The 24,372-nt window shown below is 37.2% G+C and overlaps 1 pseudogene; it reads left to right on the top strand.

Moving 5' to 3' along the window:
- The first annotated feature begins 401 nt into the window (after positions 1-401).
- On the top strand, positions 402-23,912 carry LOC112622608 (annotated as a pseudogene).
- Positions 23,913-24,372: the final 460 nt, after the last annotated feature.

The raw sequence follows: 24,372 nt of genomic DNA, 5'->3' as shown, positions 1-24,372 counted from the left end.
AATGATGTAAGAGTTCATGTTTCACTGAAATACGATTTTTTTCCCCACTATTTTGTTTTTTCTGGAAAAAAATGCAAAATTTTGCAATATTCTGCTTTTTAGAAAATGAATCCAGCAGCAATATTATCTTTTATTTTTCTACCTTTAAAAAACCAAGTTGGAATTTGTTTCATGCATTATTTTTAAAACTTGGGGATAAGTAAACTTTTAAGTAGGATATCAAAGAGACAGCAAAAATCTGTAAGAATGTTTTAAAAATGAGAAGTGAGGGGGAGACTAACTCTACAAACTATTAAAACATGTTGTAACGTTAAATCAGGAGTAGTGTGAAGAGACGAGGACGACCAGGATCGACCAAAGCCTGTGTCCGTCAACTATGCCCTGCTGCCATCACCCCCACCATGCCCAAGAGAAAGGCTGAAGGGGATGCTAAAGGAGGTAAAGTCAAGGTGAGGGACGAACCACAGGGAAGATCCGCGAGGTTGTCTGCTAAACATGCTCCTCCAAAGCCAGAGCCCAAGCCTAAGAAGGCCCCTGAAAAGAAGGTAGAGAAGGTACCCAACGGGAAAAAGGGAAAAGCTAATGCTGGCAAGGAGGGGAATAACCCTGCAGAAAATGGAGATGCCAAACAGAGCAGGCACAGAAAGCTGAAGGGGCTGGAGATGCCAGGGGAAGTGTGTGCGTTTTTGATAACTGGGTACTTCTGGTGACTGTACAGTTTGAAATACTATTTTCATCAAGTTTTATAAAAATGCAGAATTTTGTTTTTTAAAGCTATGTTGTTAGCACACAGAACACTTCATTGTTGTTTTGGGGGGAAGGGGCATATGTCACTGATAGAGTGTCTTCGAAGCTGGATTGATGTGGGGAAAACACTTTTGCCTTCTAGTTTTGAGAGACTTCCTCTTGGCTTCCAGGAGGAGGAATTCCCTGACTCTGACACACGTGGCCACCTTGGCACAAAAACCTTGTGGTATGGAAAAACAAATTCGTTTTTATGTCCTCTTCTCCCTTTCCACCTTTCAGCTAGACTTAACTCCCTTAAACCCAGACATCTGCTGGGACCTGACCCCCAGTAGTTGGTTACTGGTGTGTCAGGCAATCTAAACTTTCCAGTGATGCCACGGAAATGGCACCCCTCAAAAGAGCAGTGGTTCTGTTTCTAGATTGTAGAGCTTCAGATAAATTCTGCCATTTTCATTTCACTTCCTGAAAGTCAGGGTCGGCTCATGAAAAGTTGTTAAACAACATGTTGAATGTGAAATGTCAACTCTCACTCTAAACTTCCCCTGTTCAGAGCATCAGATGAAGGCTTCTTTGGATTTTATAGTGGCTTTCTGATTTTTGGTAGTCCATCGAAGAAGGGAGTTTGAAAGTTGTTGTATACTGTTAGAGATTGCCTACCCATGGCCTGCCTGAAATACCATGATAGTTTATGGAAAGTATGTTTAATAAAGCTGGATGCAGTTTGGCTTGAAAAAAAAAAGTTAAATCAGTGTGACGGTAACAAAAGCATATTATTAATTAAATACATATTGGCTATTATTTTCAATGATATTGTTATTATAAAGACTTCTTATATCATCCCCATCCCCTGAAGCAGCGGTTAGTCACTTAAGGTATTTGAGTCTCCCTTGTCAGAATTCTCAGTTTACCGGATTGCATATTTGCTTTTACCCAGGAATAAATGCTTGAGTGGCCACCTCTGACTCAGCTCTGGTCACGTGTCCACAGGAGACTCTCTTGCTAGCATCACCTCAAACTCCTAAAATATTACTTGATTTTATCAAATACACAGCGGAAATATCTAGTTGTGAATATATTGGACATAGCCTTTTTGATGCTTCTGTGAACCTAGGGAACCTGAAGTGAAAGCTACCACCTTGATTTAAGCCTCTGGTGTAAAATTCTTTTGCAATTCTCCTGGGGAAATTTACTTTTGGAGGAACTGCTTTTGCTTCTGTATGAGTCCCTCAGCTCTGTCATGTCATCACTGATCTGTTTGCCTCTGCTTTCTGTGTTGCAGAAACCCTCGCTGTCCTGGCCTGTAGCGGGGGTCCTCCTGGATTTCCACAGTTGCTATGTGTTTTATTTTTAAAATTTATACTGTCATTTCAATGGGATCTGGGAAGAAGGGGAGGGCTCCAAAATGTGGATATAGTCCACTTTGTGGAAGAACTCTTTTATGTTATGTAATCAAATCAATTATCTCCCAAAACGAGTTTTTTCTTTGACATTTACTTATATTTTTCTTTGGATAATATTTGGCATTTTATACCTAATTCTTTAATTAGCTTGATTTTTTTCCAAATATGTAACCTATTATCCTAGTAACATTTATAAAATTATTAATCATTTCCTCTCTTTTTCCCTTTAAGAAAACTCATACATGCATGTTTATATAAAAACATGTCTAAAATATAATGACTGAAAAAAAGAAGTTGCAGATACATTAGTTTATGTTTGAAAAAAGGGGAGAGAATTTTATAGGTCACTATATATTATGCATTATATATATTTGTGTATAAATAGAAACATTACGGGAGGCTGGAAATAAAAAACTGTTAATTTCTTTTGGAGAGTAGAAATGGGAGAAAGTCAGAGGTGAGGGAACATAATTTCAGGAGCAGAGAGAGTGTGAACTAAGAGAAACAGCAGCCAACAGGTGGTTGGCAGAAAAAAAGGGGCTAGGACCTGCTGACTCTAGTGTTTGCTGAAAAATAAAATCAGCACACATGTTCACAAATTGAACATTTAAAAACATAGCTAACATGTATTGAAATCTTACTATCTGCCAGGTCCTGTTCTCATAGTTTTATATATACTGATTCATTTACTCCTCATAATAAATGCGGGTAAGTACTACTCATCACAATTGTAAAGACAGGGAAACTGGAGCACAAAGTGATGAGGTAACTTTTCCTGTATATGCTATGTATGGCCCAGCCAGAACTTGACCCCAGTTGATGTGGTATTAGAGCCCCCCTTAATTGCTATGTTCTATTGCACAACCTTAATGATCACCTCCTGAGACTGAAGCTTTTCTCACACCCTTCTTACAGTCACCAGTGCTCCTAAAAGCAGAACCTTTATTCCAACCATAGAAATGAAAAGCTTCACTTTGAAGAAATGAAATATATTCTAAAGATGAATACTATGTTATTTAAACATTCATCTAAAAGTATAGTCTGGAAATGAAGAGTCAAAAAATATTTGAGAGAAACCTAGAGCAAAGAAAACAAATTCCAACAAAGAGATTTAACTCCCAAGAAAACAGAGTTAATATATAAAATAGAATAAAATAGCCTAACAAGTCTAATTCCTATTTTCAGAGACACAAAGGGATGTGTTCACACATACTACACAGAATGGAGTTCTTGATTAAAATATGATTACTGAAATTAAAAACGGATTATCTAACAGAATGAACATAAAATATCAAGTTAGTGAATTGAAAGACTAAGGAATTCTCTCAAGATATGATGAGAAGACAAGAGCATGAAAGTATGGAAAAAATATTGAAATAGAATCAGAAGTTCTGTATAGGCAGAATAAAGATTCCTCAACAATGTACTACATCCCACATCCTAATCCCTGGAACCTGTTTATGTTACTTTAGATAACAAAAGTGACTTTGCACCTGTGAGTAAATTAGGGAGCCTGATATGGGGAGATTATCCTTGGATTACTTACATAGGCCCAATGTAAGGGCTTACATAAGTAGGGTCCCTTATGTAGGGTCCTTATACATGAAAGAGCAAGAAGGATCAGAGGCTTAAAACAACACAGATTTATTATCTTAAAGTTCTGTAGTTCAGAAATCTGAAATGGGTTTCATTGGGATAAAATCAAGGAGTTGGCGGGGCCGCATTCCTTTCTGGAGGATTCTCTAGGGGAGAATCCCATTTCCTTGCCCCTTGCAGCTTCTAGAGGCTGCCCCCATTCCTTGGCCCTTGGCCTCCATCTTCAAAGCTAGCAACACGGGGTAGAGTTCTCACATCACATTGTTGATTTTCTCTTTTGACTCCTTCTTCCACATTTATGAACTCTTGGGTCCATCCCAAAAGTGCAAACCAATCTGCCTATTTTAAGGTCAGCTGGTTAGCAACTTTAGTTTCATCTATTATCTTAAATTCCCCTTTGCCACATGATGTAACATATTCATAGGTTCTGGGAATTAGCACATGGACATCATTAGGGGACCAATATTATGCCTACTAATCCCACCCCTACTCCTAACTTTAAATGCCTCCTAACTTTACAGTGTAGATCATTTCAGGCATGCCCAAACTTCTACCTTTAAACTTTCCAATTCCAATGTACTCTTGGAAGGTGGCGTTTGGTGGGTGGCATAGGGTTGTAGTTTAGTGTACGCAGACAAAAATATACTGGGTGTCCTGTTCAGTGCACTCTTCAGGGTTTTTCAGCCTTTTGTGGGCTTTGAGCTACTTTGCAATTCTGTAAATTGTAGAAAACTAGAAAACTGATAATAATGCAAATGACTTTGTTTATAGAAATGCAAATATTGTCGAGGGGAATACAATTTATTATTGCCCTATAGATATTGACCTAATTTGCCAGTTTGTATTCATTTTTCAAGTCTTAGCATGTCTATATATTTGTTTTCTCTTTGAATACTCCTTTGAAATGATTTTTAACATTTTATTGATCCCCTCATTAATGAGTTAAATAAAATTTTGCCACCCATTCATAATTACACCCCTTTTAAAATTTTTCCTTTAACAGTAAAAATTTTATTATAAATGTATAGTCACTGGAAAAATTTCTTCAACTCAGATGTCCATAGAAATGTAGTAAATTATTTGTTAAAATTTCTCTGATCTCCTTTACAAGAGATCCCACCTACTCACTAGGGATGGAGTGGTGAGCAATCTAATTTACCCAATCCGGATTAAAATTTAGTGTTATTCAGTAATATAAACTCAGGTTTAACCCAGTCTTTTCCACTCAATCCCTCAGTTTCCCTCCTACTTCTTTTCACTTCTCTTATGTTTATAGAGAACCGGGTAGGATTATAATGACCTAATTACTTCCTCGCCAGATTCTTAGTGGCTCTGCAGACCACTCTAAGTCTTTATTCCATCTTGCACATGGCCTCCAGCCTAGAGGTCCACGCTAAAACCTCATTTCTCCCCAGCAGTCTCCATGAGGGGCCCAGTGCTTCTCAACTCAGTGTGGACACCATGCAGACACCCAGAGAGGGTTGGGAGAGCCAGCTAGACCCTCTTTTAACATATCACACAGTTTGTCTGAGAGGAGGAATGTGGGATTTAAAATGCGTAAAATATGCTTAAGTATTTTTTTCAATTTTATGACAACTAGAGATGTTTTAAAGTTGCAATTGAAAAAAGAAAAAAAAATCTGGAGCTTTACACCTGAAAGCATAAATAATGGTTCTTCTAGACAGTGGAATTATGATGGCTTTTAAAGTTCCTTTTCCTTTTCTTTATTTTCTGATTTTTTAGTAAAGAATATATAAAACTTTTTGTTTAAGATTGCTCTGGCTGTTGCAGCTTTTTTTTTTTTTTTTTTTTTTGGTTCCATATGAATTTTACAGTAGTTTTCTTCTAATTTCTGTAAAAAAAATGATGCTAGTAATTTGATTGGAAGAGTGTTGAATCTATAGATAGCTTTGGGCATTCTGGCCATTTTTAATGGGATTGATTCTTCCAATCCATGAGCAGGAAATGTTTTTCTATTTGTGTCATCTATTATTTTTTCAGCAGTGTTTTGTAATTCTCTTTGTAGAGATCTTTCACCTCCTTGGTCAGATGTATTCCTAGGTATTTTATATATTTCTTGGTTATTATAAAGAGGACTGAGTTCTTGATTTGACTCTCAGCTTGAACGTTAGATTGGAAAAAGAAAATGTGGTAATATATACCATGGGATACTATGCAGCTGTTAAAAAGAATGAAAGGATGTCTTTTGCAGCAACATGGCTGCAGCTGGAGGCTATTATCCTAAGTGAATTAGCACAGGAACAGAAAACTAGATACCACATGTTCTCACTTATACTTGGGAGCTAAACACTGGTTACTCATGGACATACAGATGGCAACAACAGACACTGGGGACTGATAGAGGTAGGAGGTTGGGAGGGAAGGGGTTGAAAAACTACCTATTGAATACCATGCTCATTACCTGGCTGATGGGATCATTTGTACCCCAAACCTCAGCATCATGCAATATATTCTTGTAACAAACCTGCACATGTACCCTCTGAATCTAAAAGTTAAAGTTATTTACAAAAAAAATCTATAAAGTAACAAGTCATTTATAAAAAAGAATATATAAAAGTAACAAAAGTCATTTGAAAGCTAGTTACAAAATCATATGAATAATGTGCCCTCAACATGTTAAAAAAGTGTATAGAAAAAAGACATAAATAAATTACACTGAGATGTTAACGGTGATTGTTTAAGATCGTTTAAGATTGTGGGCAATGTTTTTGTGTGTATGTATCTACTAAAATGTAGCGATACAACAAAACACTTTCTGATATTGGTTGGACTCAGTTGTTTTGAGCCTGGTGCTAATGAGTCTAGACTTCGGTTGGGTAATAGTCCAGTCCATTCAGAAATATTGTGTTCCACAGATATTGACTAAATTTCAATGTATTTAATATGGTCAGGCTTTGTGTCCCCACCCGAATCTCATGTTGAATTACAATTCCCATAATCCTCATAATCCCCACCTGTCAAGGGAGAGACCAGGTGGAGGTAACTGAATCTTGGGGATGGTTTTCCCCATGCTGTTCTTGTGATCGGGAGTGAGTTCTCACGAGATGTGGTGGTTTTATAAGGGAGTCTTCCTACTTTGCTCGGCACTTCTCCTTCTTGTGAAAGAGGTGCTTTGCTTTCTCCTTCACCTTCCGCCATGATTTTAAGTTTCCTGAAGCCTCCCCAGCCATGCTGAACTGTGAGTCAATTAAGCTTGTTTCCTTTGTAAATTATCCAGTCTTGGGCAGTTCTTTACAGCAGTATGAAAATGGACTAATACAGTATTTATCAAGGTTCTACAAAGGAACAGAACCAACAGCAGTGTGTGTGTGTGTGTGTGTGTGTGTGTGTGTTTATGTATAGAGAGCATTCAAGTCTTATTTAAGCAAGAATGATCATAGTGGTTCATATTAAATATGGTGTGTGTATATATATGTAGTCTCCGATGCATATACTTAAGTTGAGGAATGGTCGTTCTAGCCATAGCTTAGTAATAATGTTTTAGTTTTGTTGCTACTGCTGTGGTTTCAAATGAGGAATGGATGTAATAGGGATTTTTCTTCCAAAATGCATTAACAGATTTTTTTTATTGCAAACCCTCCTTCAATTACTGATTTATGTCTTACTTAGCCATGATCTATCCTCCTTTTAACATGTGTCAGAATTTTGTTATTTAGGTTTTTTGTATCTATGTTCATAACTGAGGCTGGCTTGTGGTTTTCCTTTTTTTTACTACCCTTGTCCAATTAAGGCATGAAGATCATGCTAGCCTTACAGAATAAGGTGAGGAACTTGTCATTATATAATATATATCATATATAATATATAATTACATATTTTATATAATATAATATATAATATATAATATATATTTTATATAATATATATATATAATCATGGCTATATATATATATATATATATGTAGAGAGAGAGAGAGAGAGAGAAATTTATTTTTAAAAATTGGCTCACACAATTGTAGGGCTGGAAAGTCCAAATTTTTCAAGGCAGGCCAGCAGGCCAGAGACCCAGGGGGAAGAGTTGACATTGCAGTGTCAAGTCCAAAGTCAGTCTGGAGGCAGAATTCCTTTTTTCTCAGGGGACTTCCGTCTTTGCTCTTAAGGCATTCAACCAACTGGATGAGGCCTACCCACTTTATGGAGGGTAATCTGCTTTACTCGGCGTCTACTGATTTAAATGTTAATCACATCTTTAAAAAGGCATCCACAGTAAAATCTAGACTGGTGTTCCACTGAACAACTGGACACCATATTCTGGCCAAATTAGTACATAAAATTAACCATCACATTCCCTATCTTTATAATTCTTTCTTACCTCATTGTAATCTCTCAAAAGATATTCTGCTTCCTTGTTAATGCTAACCCCTCCACATGAGCTCTTGATCTCCCATTTCTGTCTCCTCCAAAAATTTTTCACAATGATTTATTTTTTCCTGTTTTGTTATGAATCACTTCATTCTCACTCATCTCTCCCTCTAGGTAAACATGTTCAAGTCTGCCCTCATTTTAAATAACATTTCCTCATTGTATTACACTCTCTAGCTATTACACTTTGGTCTGCTTAACTTCATTAGCAAATATTTTTTTAAAAATTTATTTATTATTTTGTCTTTTTCTATGATCTGAAGTAATTCATAATCATAGGGATTGTCTGAACCTTACAGGTTTCCTAGAATTCTTCACATGGGACATGAGACTGAAAACTAGATCTTTGACTGCCTATTTAATTTCTTCTCTTACAGCTTATTTATTTAGTCTTCTGTTTTGTTTTGCTTGTATATGAGTAAATTTATGTTTTATAAATATATCTGAAATTCTGTTAACTCTAGGGTAAGATACAAACTAATCAAGCTCATTTACACATTGATGGTTACAGCTGTAATGAAGCTCTTATTTAACAATTTTGACGCCAAAATATAATAAAAACATATGGAATCTGCTATTGTTCTAGCTTGTCATAGATGTTAACCAAAATCTGGCTTATGTTGAGACAGGAAAACATTTTTGTCAATTAAAAAAAAAAAAAAACAAACTTGTTCGCTTCCATTTTAATCTTTTAAATAGTTGTTTCTTTCTGTAGTGTTTCTGTTTTTACTGCATCCTTTATTTCCAAGTAGTTTTTATTTCTTTTTATTTTCATTTCCTCTGTTTCGTGCTGAGAGCTTATTTCTTGTCTTTTACCCACATCAATACATAAGCTTTTGCTATTTTGTTTCTTGCATTCTTTTTTTTCTACCTTAAAGTTATCTGTTTATACTTGTGTTTTCTTTTTCATTTCTCAAAGTTGATTTAGTTAACTCTTCTCTATTCAACTTTGGCAATATGTATTTTTCTAAAAAATTAGACATGTAAAATTTATTGACTGATTTCTAAAAATCATCAATTTTATCTTTTTTATTAAGTTATTGGCACAATGACAAACAGCAGTATTATATTTTTAACAGTTCCTTTTCCTCTATAATTTTGGTCATTTTTCAGTCTTAATGTGGTTGATTTATATCTTCTCTTTTTTAAATTTTTCAGCCTTGCCTACTTTTATAGTTTTTTTTCAATGTCTTTTCAAAACACTAGATTGGGTTTTATTGATGAAATTAACTAGAATAAGTTTTTATGCTTTACTAATCACAATTTATATTTTTTATTAATTCCTTTGGTCCTTTAATTTTTTTGTTTTCTGTTCTTTTCTAATTTGGGGCTTAATTATTGTTTAAAAATTCATAGCTGTCTAATAAATATCTAGGAGAACAGCTTCTCCTTTGGGAACTATTTCAAATTCACCCTATTAGGAGTGATACGTGCTACTCTCATCCTTATTTATTTTCCAATAGTTGATATTTTATTTCCTCTTAAGCTCAACAGCTTTTTAGAGTGAGATTTTTAAATGTCCAAGAAATTTTTTAAAATATATTCTTTCATTATTAAGTTTAATTTTACTGCATCGTTATTAGAGATCGCATTTCACTGGTACAGTTTTCTCCATTTCACTATTTTCCAAGTATCTTTGGTATATTGTTCTGGATAAATTTCTTATAAACAATATCACAGGATTTTTTTTTTCTAAATTAAGCATAAAAGAATTTGACTCATACACATTATTATTATGTTTGAGCTTATTTGTACAATCTATTTTATATTTTCTACATGGTATTCTTTTCATTGTCCTAATTTGTTTTCTTCTCTTTTGTTATGCAGATAGCATTTTTTCATTTCATTTACATTTCTCTGGTGCAAGTATCATTGGTAAACATTTTCTGTAAAGGGCCTGATAGTAAATACTTTTGTGGATCATACAGTCTCTGTCACAACTACTCAACTCGGTTAGAACATGAAAGCAGCCATAGAAAATACATAAATGAATAAACATGGCTGTGCTCCAGTAAAACTTCAATTAAAAAAAATTAGGCATTTGGCCTAAGGGCTTGTTTCAGTCGGTCCTAGCTGCCATGACAGAATACCATAGACTAGGTGCTTAAACAACAAACATATGTCTGTTCCAGTTCTGGAGGCTGGAAGTCCGAAATCAGGGTGCCAGCACAGTCAGGTTCTTGGTGAAGGTCCTCTTCTTGATTATGCTCTTGCACAGCATAATTGGCACAATAATATACAGAGCAGTATCACGTCTTTAACATTCCTTTAGCTGTATAACGTTGGCTCTTTTTCGTTCCTAATGTGGTTGACTTGTCTCCTCTCTCTTTTTAAATTTTTCAGCCTTCTTACTTTTGAAGTTTTTTTTTCACGATCTTTTCGAAACACTAGTTTGTGGCAATGGGGGTCAGCGGGGCAGGGATTATTGACAAAGTTAACGAGAGTCATTTTCTTGGTGCATGCAGAGAGAGAGATCTTACATCTCCTCCTCTTTTTATAAGGGCATTAACCCCATCATGATGCTCCACCCTCATGATCTCATCTAACCCTAATCACCTCTCAAAAGCACCTCCATCACACTGGGGGTTAGGGTTTCAACATATGAATTTGGAGGGGATGCAAACATTCAACCCATAACACGGCTATGGTTTCCTAGCCCTGCTCTAGTGTTTTGTGTTGTAAGAACAGTTTTAAAGCCGTCTAGCGGAGGGCCTCCCTTCAATTTTCTTTATTGCATTTTTCTGGAAATTCTATTAGGTCATATCTCTGAATCCATTTCTTACATTTACATCTCTTTATTACTGTTACTCCTGAAGCTTTTTCTTTTTGTTAATGGTAGTAGTACATGGACACAATAACAAATCAAATAGTAAAGGGAAAGCAACACCCTCCCATCTTATCACTCAGTGCCTACCTACAGGCCCTAACTCCTCTTTGTGCCTTTAAAAAAAATTTTTTCTGGTCATAATGCCAAGTAATATGTTTATACCTCTATTCCTTATCTCCCTGATATGAAAGATAGTGATTTAGTTCAATTATGTTACCTTCCTCTATATGACTATGTTCTTTCCTCTCTTCCCCAAATTTAATATCTGTAACATAGCTTTAGCTCTACTAATAGTTATCTTAATCCAATCAACTTTGGCAGGTTTTTTAAAAATAGATTTTACTTTTTGGCGCAGTTTTAGGTTCTCAGCAAAAGCAAAACTGAGCATAAGGTACAGAGGTTTCTTTTATCTCCACTTCAACAGAGTATTTTTTTATTCCACAGTTTGTGAGAAGGAATATTAATAATCAATTATAATAGTGATCCTAAAACCAAAGATGAAGGGATTATTGTCTTATATTACACTAATTGTTTAAAATTGTGCCTTATTTTCTTTTTAATATTCAGATCATGTCTTTCTTATTCACCTTTCTTTCTTCTCTCTTTTTGCTTCTGTTTTAGTCTGTTTGGGCTGCTATAATAAAATATGAAGTGGGTAGCTTATAAACAACAGAAAATGATTTCTCACAGTTCTGGAGGCTAGGAAGCCCAAGATAAAGGTATCAGTGAATTCAGTATCTGGCGAGGCCTCTTGGTTCACAGACAGCTATAGTCTTGCTGTGTCCATAGCAGAAGGAAAAGGTTGCTCTCTGAGCCTCTTTTATAAGGGCACTAATCCCAATCATGAGGGCACATCGTATCTCCTTACACATGATGCTCTTTTTTTTTAAGTACCTTTTTCATCATACCACCTTTTCTCGAGTTGCCTGTCATTGTCCTGAAGATGTCTCTCCTGGGAATCTATCTACTCATCCTCTGTTCCTCTCTGCACTGGTTGTTCTTCAGGACTGTTCTGCAGTTGTTTTCCAAATATCTCTCTTCCCTGCCCTCCTGGGCCAAGGCTTCTGTTTGTGAATTGCATGTTGTCTTCCTCTTGGTCGGTTTGCCCCTAATTTTATTGGACTTCATTCTCAAGGGCAATTACATTTTTAACTTCTAAAAGTCTTTTATGCTCTCTAATTGTTCTTTTTCCTAACAACCTTTTATTGACTTTTCTTTGCAATATCCCTAAGAGAATATTTTTTAAGTTCTCAGTCCTTCCATTTTCTCTACTGCTTCTGTAATTTGTTTACTTGTTCCTGCTGGTCCTCCTTTTCATTTAGTTGCTTTTCTTCAAATATTTGATGATCTTTTGTTGTTCATTCTTATCTATGAATGAGAAGCTTAATTAATTACTTAGTAATCAATTGTTATGGGCTTTCTCTCCCGTAAATGGCAGAGTAGACTGCAGGGCTTATGTAACTGGGTGCAGCTTCACTTTAGGGCACCTGGGCATGGAGCAGGCAGGCTAGCTGGAGTTCTCAGTTGCTAAAACAAGAAGGGATTTTCTGGCTCACGCCTGTAATCCCAGCACTTTGGGAGGTGAAGGTGGGAGGATCACTGAGATCAGGAGTTCAAGACTAGCCTGGCCAACATGGCGAAACCCCGTCTCTACTAGAAATACAAAAATTAGCTGGGTGTGGTGGTGTGCACCTGTAATCCCAGCTACTCAGGAGGCTGAGGTAGGAGAATCGCTTGAACCTGGGGGGCGGAGATTGTAGTAAGCCAAGGTCGCGCCACTGCACTCCAGTCTGGGAGACAGAGCGAGACTCATCTCAAAAAAAAAGAAGGAATTTTCTGTGACAGTGGCTATCTTTAGTCTTCCTCTCTCCTGGACAGGGCTTTTTTATTCCTTTAGTTTGACTGCATTTCTCTCTCAGACAGCTGTACTCTCCTTAGAATTCTATCCTAGCTGGTGTGTAAGTTTTCTCTGGCCTATATCTTGAGGATTTTAGCTTTAGGTTAGTGATGCCTTTGCAATTCAGCTGTTAGGGCTCCTGTCCTAATTAAATTATTAATTATCTTTTTATTGCCCAGTACACTGTGCAGTTCCTGGTATTTGTTCACCCTATTTTTAGAATTTCAGTGGATTTTGTTTTATAGTCTCAGTGGTTTCCTCATGTACATAATATATTTTGGGTTTCCTCAACTCTTGTCAATCCAAACCCGTTGATTTTTTTTTTTCCCTTTGGGTGCACCTCACAATTTCTGGTTTGCTGACAGTGCCTTCTTGCTTGCTAGTGCCAACATGGCTCTACATGACACACAGTCTGTAAATGTAAGGGATCTGGGTCGGTATTTACATAGACATCAAATTCAGTCCCCTGGTTTATTCTTATTGAGGTCGTTTAAGCTAGTCATTTGCTGGGATAGTTTTAATTTCTTGCTTCAAGCCACCTTGTTATTAGCCTGCTCTAAAAATGTTACATTGACCTTTTTTTTTATGGGAGCAAGTGGTTCATACTTATTGGGCAATCGTACTTTCCAGAAATTGTAGGTGTCTGAACATATTTGCACATGGCTATTGCTGTATGTATAGTTGTATTTTGTGTGTGTAAGGAATAAGCCACCAGTCCATGAATTTGCTCTAAATTCTAAGAGCAAAGATGTCTTTACAATGAAACTGGGTGCTTTAGCTTTCCTTTGTAGCACTTTGTGTCATCATAGACTCCTGATTTATTTCTTCAACATGATAGCCTTCAACCAAATAAACATGTGACACCTACTGACTACACTTATTTTTCCACTTTGGAAAGACCCATCATGATAGAAGGGGATGTTAATAGACTTGCCCCGTGGAGCTTAATAAGTTAGTTCTTGAAAGAGGAACTGAATGGAATGGTAATAACACAGATTCTCAGTAGCTCAATGGCCCTCCCCAGCAGAGAAAAGGCTGACCTCATTTCTGGATCACTCTCTGACATAAATTTCTCAGTCATAGGATATTTCAGAGACTTTTACATGAAATGCAGGAAAACCACATTCCACCCACATTTGGTCTTGACAGAGACTCATGTTGTGACATATATGCTTTTCTATTATGTATACTAGAAAAGAAAAATCTCAGAATGGAAATTTGGGAACTTGCTGGGCTTACCAAAACTGAAAATATAACTGTGGCTGCGTTCTTGTAGAAGTGAGTGATAAAGAAATTGTCTTTTATAAGTTTCAGAAAAGAGATGGTATTTTTATGTGGGTGACCTTTGAGAACCAGCAAATCACTAACAAAGAAGATACCCAAATTTCCCATTTTAAGAATATAGCAGAAGTATAATTTCAAGATTAAAATGCAAGTCCACACATATGTAGCTAAGAACACAAGCCCTCTAAGATGAGCCAAGAAAAAAAATTACTGATGTTTGACTCAGTTAGCTATTCTTTCTGACAGGAGATTAAAGCCGCCTGTGAGATTTCTTTGACTCGTGACTCATTTAATTCGTTTAGACATTGCCAGCAGAGCAAGCTACAACAAAGCAGATCCATCTTAACAGGCTCACTCCTGGCTGTTCTAATAAAGAAAAATAATTGAATTGCTGATTTTGATTTTTGAAAATGCACTCAGCATTTGAGTATTTGGCTTCACAGTCCAAATAAACATAGAAATATTTATTACATCATCTTCTTCCCCAGAGTGAATGGGAAAAAAAGCACATGCACAGAATTAGCTCCAGGTAACCTTTAAACTAGTGTAGCACTGAAGTATGTTTGCCATGTTTAGTTTATTATAACTGAATTTTTAACTTTTTTTTTTTTTTTTTTTTTTGAGACGGAGTCTCGCTCTGTCACCCAGGCTGGAGTGCAGTGGCCGGATCTCAGCTCACTGCAAGCTCCTCCTCTCGGGTTCACGGCATTCTCCTGCCTCAGCCTCCCGAGTAGCTGGGACTACAGGCACCCGCCACTTCGCCCGGCTAGTTTTTTGTATTTTTAGTAGAGACGGGGTTTCACCGTGTTAGCCAGGATGGTCTCGATCTCCTGACCTCATGATCCGCCCGTCTCGGCCTCCCAAAGTGCTGGGATTACAGGCTTGAGCCACCGCGCCCGGCCTATAACTGAATTTTTAACTTAAAATCTTACTGTCTTATTTGGAAGAAGCACCAGTTCAAAGCACATGTGGATAAATGAATAATGCTGATGTTAAGCACATTTATTATGAATGTTATTTCTCAAGATGCATCTGCTGCAGCGGAGAAGAATCAGTCCTGGTCAAAGTGAGCAGTAGGTAGAGCTGAAGCAGCAAGCTGGTGGTCAGATATATTTATTCAACCTGAACACTGTTTTTTAAAAATGCATAAACATTTGAAAATCGGGAGACTCCATGTAAAAATTCAGACATGCGGTTCCCTTGCAAATTTATAGGAATTAGCAACAGGAAAGCTCATTTGCAATCCTCAGGTGCTAAGTAGCAGTAGATTCCTCCAGTGCTTGCAGTGTGGACACACGCACTTCACCAAGTGGCCTTATTCGTATTTCCTGCCTGATCCGTAACACAGGTTTGGGAACACTGATAAAGACAGTAAAGCATAAAACTTAGAATTAAAAGACCTCTATACTCATTCCACTGTCAGCACCAAGGCAATGCTCATTTGGATGTAGCTAGCATCTAGACAGCTAGATCTTATCCAAATATACTGATGATGGGCTGTGTATCATCTTTAAGAGGCAGCTTTACCACAGCTATGTCCAATGTACAGCAAACTTGTTCAATTAATAACTTAATGCTTTACAACAAAGTGGATGGTCTCTGTATCTTGACTAGGATGGGAGGGGAGAGGGTTATTATTAAAGTTGTATCTAGAACCTGGGACTTTAGATATTATCTAATTTAAACTTCACAATAAGGTCAGGAGGCTGGTGTTTTATAGATAGAAAAGCAAAGTTAAGGAAAATAAGCTTACTTGATGTTAAACAATTACTAAGTGGTAGGGCAGCTATTCAAAACCAAGTCTGTGTGACTAAAAAAAAAAAAAACTACATTTTATCAATTTTACAACATCTCTTTGGAGACATATCCCCTCTCAATAAAATGAGAAGAATGTTAATCCTTTGACTCTCAGAGGTATGCACTATATTAATGATATCACTTTTATGTTTGTGATTCTCTGGGGGGATGTTAGCTCATATTACCAATATTTCAAGCTTTAAAATATAGAAAACTTTAAACAGAACCCTTTTATACAACCTCCCAGTGATCAGTTATCCTCCCTTGTATAAGTTTGGCAGCAGCTATAATAGAGAGTCAAATTAACAGTGGCTCAAACACATTAGAAATTTATTTCTTGGAGTTTCATACTTTCTGTGATACCCATGTGCTTGCACATTAATAAATTTGTATGCCTTTGTCCTGTTAAAAAAAAATGTATTTCTCTTCACATAATAGTCTGAGATTAAGCATTTCACAGCCAGTATTATGAGTTTCCAGTGGTCAGGACTTAAGTTCTTTTTAATCTTGTTCCACTGCCCTAGAGTGATACTCTCATCCCATGGTACAAGATGGCTTGCTACCACATTGCACACATTATTTTCACTCATATCTCATTAACAAGAATGTAATGAAATAACTACACCTACATATGAAAGAGTCTGGGGAATGTAGTCATTGTCTAAGGCACCCTGTGCCTCGCTAAAATTTTATTATCATGGAAGGAGGAGGAAACCAGTACTGTGAGACAATGATCCATCTCAGGCACACCCGTTAAAACCTACACATAAAGTACAACCAAACCCACACTTCTCTCTTCTGATGTAAACACCTGTCTCTACTACTAACCACTTGACTTTTTCTTCTTTCTATTTTTGTGTCACTGTCAAAGTCCTGAGCCTTTTAAAAAGTCCTCCTGTTTTGTGTGATTAAAATTAGGAGATGACGAAAGTATGATTTCATGAATCACATGATTTATTGCCACACCAAGATAATTTTTTTCTTAGGTTGGCAATGCTTAAAGAGGGAGGGAATAACAAGAACAAATCTCAGAGGAAATACGCTTGATAAACATGGTACATTAACCACATAGTGAGTGAGTTCCAAAATTGTTAAAGTTTAGTGGATCAATTATGATGGAAGCACACCTCTGTGGAAAGTAAAGTCTAATGAAAGTTTGAGGTGTACCTTTTTGCAAGTGGTTCTTGAGAGATGCTGGCTTCACCAACAAGGTGGAGGAAGACCACCAAGGTTGTGAAGACATGTAAGTTCCCTCCACGCTAGAGGACAGTGCTGGTGTTGGATGGTGAGGTTTCAGAGATTAGCTCAAAGGCTAACAGGTGTGGCCCTGTCATAGACTGAGCTCTCAGTCTTCAGACAAGTGGCTAACAAGAGTGTAGCCCTGTGGTAGACTGAACTCTTCAAGTGTCTGTCAAACTCTTGGGCTTATATGTATTTTGAAGTCCAACTGTTGAGGTCAATAGCTCGTATATGGGGTCTCATACATCTCATTCTTGAGGAAAGGGAGAATTCACTCCAAGTTCTTGTCATAGCAAAATATATGTCACTCAATTTGCAAACTATGATCATTTCACAGCTACCTAATACCTCCCTAGCTTAGGTCTTATGTCCATACTTGATCACATCAGATTTCTTCCTGTTCCATTTGTCAGTGTTTCCGTCTCCCAACTCTGTATATTTTGTGGTGGTATTCTCAATTGGAAATTACTAGCCCCCTATATGTCAACAAGTGTCAGTCTTCCTCCAGGTTAACTTTAAAATATGAATTTGTAATACATCTTTGTGGAGGTAGGATGATTTTCCTAGGCGGGGATTTCTTTTCATATTCAATGGTGTACTATTTTGACTGGAAAGGGCAAAACAGTATATGTTTACATTTCTTTGGTAGTATCAGGTATATAGATATGCACTTAACAAGTAGCAATCAGCTATAGTCGTGATTCTCATGTTTTGTAGAGCCATTGGGTATCTATTAGACAAACATCTATAATAGTTATTATCAACAATTAATCCATAAATTGATCTATAGATTTAATGCAATCCTAATTAACACCTTATCAAGCTTTTTATTGACGTTGACAAGCTGATTATGAAATTCAAATGAAAATGCCGAGGACCCATAATAATCAAGACAAACTAAAAAATATTGCAGGACAACTAATACCTAATTTCAAGTCTTACTAAGATACAGTAATCCAGACAACATAGTATTAGCATTAAATAGATCGCTGAAACATAACAGGGAATCCAGAAATAGACTCATACATTTATAGACAACTGTTTTTCTGCAAAGGTGTAAAGGAATTGAGTGGAGAAATGATAGTCTTTTCAGTAAATGGTAATGAAAGAATTGAAATACATATGCAAAAAATGAACACTGATTTACACCTCACATCATATACAAAAAGTAACTCGAAATATAGACTTAAATGATCAAAAGCATGATCCATAAAGGCACAAATTGATAAACTGGGTTGCATGAAAATTTAAAACTTCTGCTCTTCAAAAAACACTGTTAAGAGAATAAAGAAGGCACAGACTGAGAGAAAAATATTTGCAAATTATGTATCTAGTTAAAGCACTTATATCCAGAATGTATAAAGAAATCTTGAAACTCAATAATGAGAAAATAACCCAATTCAAAAGGCTGGTGTGTTGGGGGTGGGGAAGATGCTGGAAGAAAGGCAAGCAAAAGATTTGAACATATTCTTCACCAAAGAAAGTGGTATATAGGCTCATGAAAAAATACCAAACACCGTTAGTCATTAGGGAAACGCAAATTAAAACCACAATATGATATCATTATGAACCTGTCAGAATGGTTAGTATTTAAAAGTCTGACAATACCAAGTATTAGTGAGGATGTGGAACAACTGCTGGTAGGAATATAAAATAGCATACTTTGGAAATTGCTATGTAGTTTCATTAAAAGTTAAGCATATGCTTGCCATATGATTCAGTCATTCTATACCTGGATATTTTTTCCAAAAGAAATGAAATCATATCTCACTTGTACATTAAGGTTCATAGCAGCTTTATTTGTAAGAGCCCCAAACTGCAATAACTCAAATGTTCATCAAGAGATGAGTGAATAAACAAATTGTGTATAACCATACAATGGAAAACTATCTGCAACAAAATGAGGTGAGCTATTTATTGATATATGCAACAACTGATGAATTTCAAAATAAATATGCTGAGTGAAAGAAGTCACTCAGCATACTATATAAGTATATATAAGTATATTTATATAAAACTCTACAAAATGCAAACTAATGCAGAGTGACAAAAATCAGATCAGTTCTTGCCTGGGGTGGAATTAAAGAGAGGGGCTCATCACAAAGGGACAGCAGGAAGAAATATTTTGGAGTGGTGGAACTCTTTTGTATCTTGATTGTTGTGCGGGTAGTTACATATTCTGCTTGTCAAAGTTCACAAAACTATATTGCCTCTAAGATAATATAGCTTAGGATTACCTTTCAATAAATCAATTAATAGGCTCTTGGTATATACCAGAAATAAAATTGATTTTTAATAAAGAAAATGAAAAATATCCATTAATTTTCCTCATTGTTTTCCTCCATGCTGGGCTATAAGATAACACCAAGTGTACCTGTAGTTAAAAAAAGTATTCATTGTTTATTTAAAATTCAAAGTTAACTGAATGCCCTAGTTGTTGTTATTTTTGCTCAATCTGGCAACCGCAATATATCTATATGTACATTCTTTCTATCTATCTATCTGTCATTCTGACTGTCTGGTATATGTACCATGTCTGTTTGTAAGCAATTTAACTTTGTGAAGAATCTTCCAAGAAAAATTGTGTGCAAACTATTTTCCCAGGTCATAAAACACAATGATCAGTGATTTAAAGTTATTTGATATAAATCAATCAAGTGCTGGGGGCCAACTACCAAAAATTATTATTTTCATTTAAAGTAATTAAAGCATTACCATTGGCAATAATAGGCTGTCAGACCAGTTTTCTCTGAGGCCACTGATAGCTCAAGAAAATAAAACATCATTAGCATATATTGCAAAGCAGTTTATACAAAAGCGGGACAAAATCACTAAGCCACAGGGTAACAAAGGAAGAGATTAAAACAAAAACATTTCCCTGTTTTATTCTGCTAAAATTAATGTCTTGTAAACTAAGATAAGATCCTAGGAAATGACTGCTGCTACCCACCTTTCTACTAGCAACTGCAGGATACATGTCTATCTTGAGCAAATCGGCAGTTTAAACCAATGCAGAGCTAGGTGTTAACATGGCCTTGGGTTCTGGGGATACCCAGGGGAGAAACTGAGGTGAGGGCTTCCCCTGGGGCTGGGCAAGAGCCTGAGACCTATGTCAGATTACCCAGGAAGAGGATCAGAAAACAAGATTTGGAAAAATCTTGCCCCTCAGGGATCCACTTACCATGCAAAGAAGGTGGTATAAGACCCATATTAAAGTCACTGGCTCCCTACCCCCTAAAAAAGCCAAGAAATTGCTGAGTAGTTATGCTAAGTCCTCTGATTCCTGAGGCTAGTGGAAAAGTTTGGGAACCTGGAGGCTTCTTCTGGTAGCTTACCCAGAGACTAACAACTTGCCTGCCATTGCATTGCCAGCCTGTGTGGTGGAGTGCCACCATCCATCACTCACCGCACTGCCAGGAGCTTAGGTGTTTCATTAGCTAGCCCAGAACATGTTAATGCTGTAAAAACCCTGCTAAGTGCTGGGCACAGTGGCTCACACCTGTAATCCCAGCACTCTGGGAGGTCAAGGTGGGTGGATTGCTTGAGGCTAGGAGTTCCAGACCAGCCTAGACGTAGCGAAACCCCGTCTGTACTAAAAATACAACAAGTAGCCAGGCGTGATAGTGCACACCTGTAATCCCAGCTACTCGGGAGGCTGAGGCAGGAGAATCACTTGGACCCAGGAGGTGGAGGTTGCAGTGAGCTGAGATTGCCTTTGCACTCCAGCCTGGGTGACAGAGCAAGACTCTGTCTCAAACAACAACAACAAACAACAATACCTCCAAAAACTCTGCTAAGGGCCCACAACCCAGAGAGACAAAGATCACTCTGGACAAATACAACATTCCTGGTGAAAGAGAACTGCTATAAGAGAAAGATAAGGGAAAGTGTTCAAGAAGATGCAGGTGATATACACGTGCACACATACACATTTTCTGGTGCTAAAACAAGCCATAAGTTCCCTATGAAACAACTTAGCACATGAATTGAAGGAGAGGATGGTCATCACAGAGGTTAAAAAAAAATGGCAAAGAAGACATGCATACAGCCAACAGATACATGAAAAAATGCTCGTCATCACTGGCCATCAGAGAAATGCAAATCAAAACCACAATGAGATACCATCTTACACCAGTTAGAATGGCAATCATTAAAAAGTCAGGAAACAACAGATGCTGGAGAGGATGTGGAGAAATAGGAACACTTTTACACTGTTGGTGGGATTGTAAACTGGTTCAACCATTGTGGAAAACAGTATGGCGATTCCTCAAGGATCTAGAACTAGAAATACCATATGACCCAGCCATCCCATTACTAGGTACATACCCTAAGGATTATAAATCATGCTGCTATAAAGACACATGCACACGTATGTTTATTGCGGCACTATTCACAATAGCAAAGACTTGGAATCAACCCAAATGTCCATCAGTGACAGACTGGATTAAGAAAATGTGGCACATATACACCATGGGATACTATGCAGCCATAAAAAAGATGAGTTCATGTCCTTTGTAGGGACATGGATGCAGCTGGAAACCATCATTCTCAGCAAAGTATCGCAAGAACAGAAAACCAAACACCGCATGTTCTCACTCATAGGTGGGAACTGATCAATGAGATCACTTGGACTTGGGAAGGTGAACATCACACACCGGGGCCTATCACGGGGAGCAGGGAGGGAGAGGGATGGCATTGGGAGTTATACCTGATGTAAATGACGAGTTGATGGGTGCTGTCGAGTTGGTGGGTGCAGCACACCAACATGGCACAAGTATACATATGTAACAAACTTGCACGTTGTGCACATGTACCCTAGAACTTAAAGTATAAAAAAAGAAAAAAAAAGGCCTGAAAGACTATAGAAGAAATAGCTCAAAGGACAGTCATGTGAAATCATGATAGAAATCATGAGAGGACAGAGAAGATGATTTGGGGATAGATTTAGTAGACATAACATGTAGTAGAAATATCTTAGAAAGAAATAAATTATAAAACTGATAATATAAGAAAATTTCTGGGGACTGAAGACCCAAGTCTACAGACTAAAAGAAGTTACAGAGAAATAGGCAGGGTTAATGAGGAAAGAACACACACTTAGGCATATCCAGGGAAATTTTTGAAGCCCTGGAATAAAATGAAATTGTACAAATTTCCAGCCAGTAAAAGCAAATTATCTACATGAAAAGTGACAGCACGGGAAAAGAAAATAATAATTCTTGGAATTAATTAAACAAATGTAAAGGAAAAGTAGAGTTGAATATCTACATTAAGAAGGGAAGACATGGCCGAGCACGGTGGCTAATGCCTGTAATCCTAACACTTTGGGAGACTGAGGAAGGTGGATCACCTGAGATCAGGAGTTCGAGACCAGCCTGGCCAACATGGTGAAACCCTGTCTCTACTAAAAATAAAATTAGCCGGGTGTGGGGATGCATGCCTGTAATCCCAGCTACTTGGGAGGCTGAGGCAGGAGAATCGCTTGAACCTGGGAAGGTGGAGGTTGCAGTGAGCTGAGATCGCGCCATTGCACTCCAACCTGGGCAACAAGAGTGAAACTGTCTCAAAAAGAAAAGAAGGGAAGACATGGCACAGATTGTAAGTTGATCAAATCAGCAGAAATGAGAAAAAGGAAACAGAAGAAACATTGTAAAAAAAAAAAGACATAAAGTAAAATAGAAAACATAAAAGTATGTCACTCATTACATTAAGGAAAAATGGGCTAGTTTATTCCATTAAATATCAGAGATTGTCAAATTTGTTAAAATATAAAACGTAACTGCAAACAACTTAGAACAAAGTGGTTTAAAAAAAAAAGATTAAAACTCAAGAGCTAGGTGGTCATACTTCCTGTTTGTTGGAGAAAGGAGAGGAAGGAAAGCATGAGGAGCTGCTGTGGCCACCAGCGCAGCTCTGTGGAGCCTTACAGAGCCCTTTGGAGCCAGAGGAGCCCAGAGCCCACACCACCCACCTGCCCTGCTACTCACCACCACTGCCGCATCCTCGGACCTGTTCTCACCATGTGTTAAAGTATGGGGGTTACTGTGAAGTTCTAGGCGTGCAGACCTGCCTGCCCCAGGATATTAAAAAGGCATATCAGGAAACTGGCAATGAAGTGCCACCCACATCATCCTGAAAATAAGGAAGCAGCACGGAGAAAATTCAAGTAGTGAAGTGTATGAGGTATTACCAGATGCTAGAAAAAAAGAGACATCTATGACAAATATGGCAGAGAAGGATTAAATGGTGGTGGAGAAGGTAGAAGTCATTTTGACAGTCTGTTTGATTTGGCTTAACATTCCATCTTCAGGGAAGTTTTTGGTGGAAGGACCCATTTCCATCTGACTTCTTTGAAGGCCCATTTGAGGGCATTTTTGGTGGAGTAGGGGGTGGAATTGAAGAGATTCCTAAAGAAGCAGAAGCTGAGGGATGGGGCCATTTTTCTGTGCCTTCAGTGTACTTCCATCTTTTGGAATTGGGCTTTGTTCTTTTGGAAGAGGGTTTATTTCATTTTGGTCACTAGGTCATGGAGGCATTATTTCCAAGTCATTTGGTAATAGTGAGATGGGCAACTTCAAATCTATATCAACTCCTGTTAAAATAGTTAATGGCAGAAAAATTAATAGGAAGAGGTTAAGAGAGAGTAGAAGTTGAAGAAGATGGCCAGTTAAAGTCCTTAATAATAAATGGTAAGGAGCAGGTTCCATGCTTGGATAACAAGTACTTCAATGCATGTATATAATGGAAATGTTAAACTCTAAAAAGCACCATTTGAGGATTGACAGTAACATATTTTGAAGACGTTGAATGAACTTGATTTTCAGTATAATTGTACCTCATCTGAAGTATTTATAAATAACTCATCAGAGCTCCTATTTGTCATAGACTTAGGAGTTTATTGTTGGGACCACATAATAGGACCAATTTGCTTTTATCTTTAAAAGTGTTGTAAATCTCTGTATGCACTTTGCTTTTATATTAAACCTACTCCAAGGTGAGTAGTGACTCTCTAGTAATTGTTGAACAAAACTGTACACTAACACCAGCACGGATCTGCTTGTCCATTGTGTCTGAAATGTAAACCAAGTAGTTTCAGCCTGTTATGAAGTTAACATTGCCAGGATGAGCCTTTTATAGAAATAATTTCAATTTTTTCAGTATCTCACAGTGATAGATATGAATGCATTAATGGTAATACAGCG

The sequence above is a fragment of the Theropithecus gelada genome, chromosome 4 (genome assembly GCF_003255815.1).
Source record: "Theropithecus gelada isolate Dixy chromosome 4, Tgel_1.0, whole genome shotgun sequence".
NCBI classification, from domain to species: Eukaryota; Metazoa; Chordata; class Mammalia; order Primates; family Cercopithecidae; genus Theropithecus; species Theropithecus gelada.
The sequence above is the reverse complement of the archived record's forward strand: the minus strand, read 5'-3'. Positions and strand labels throughout refer to the sequence as shown.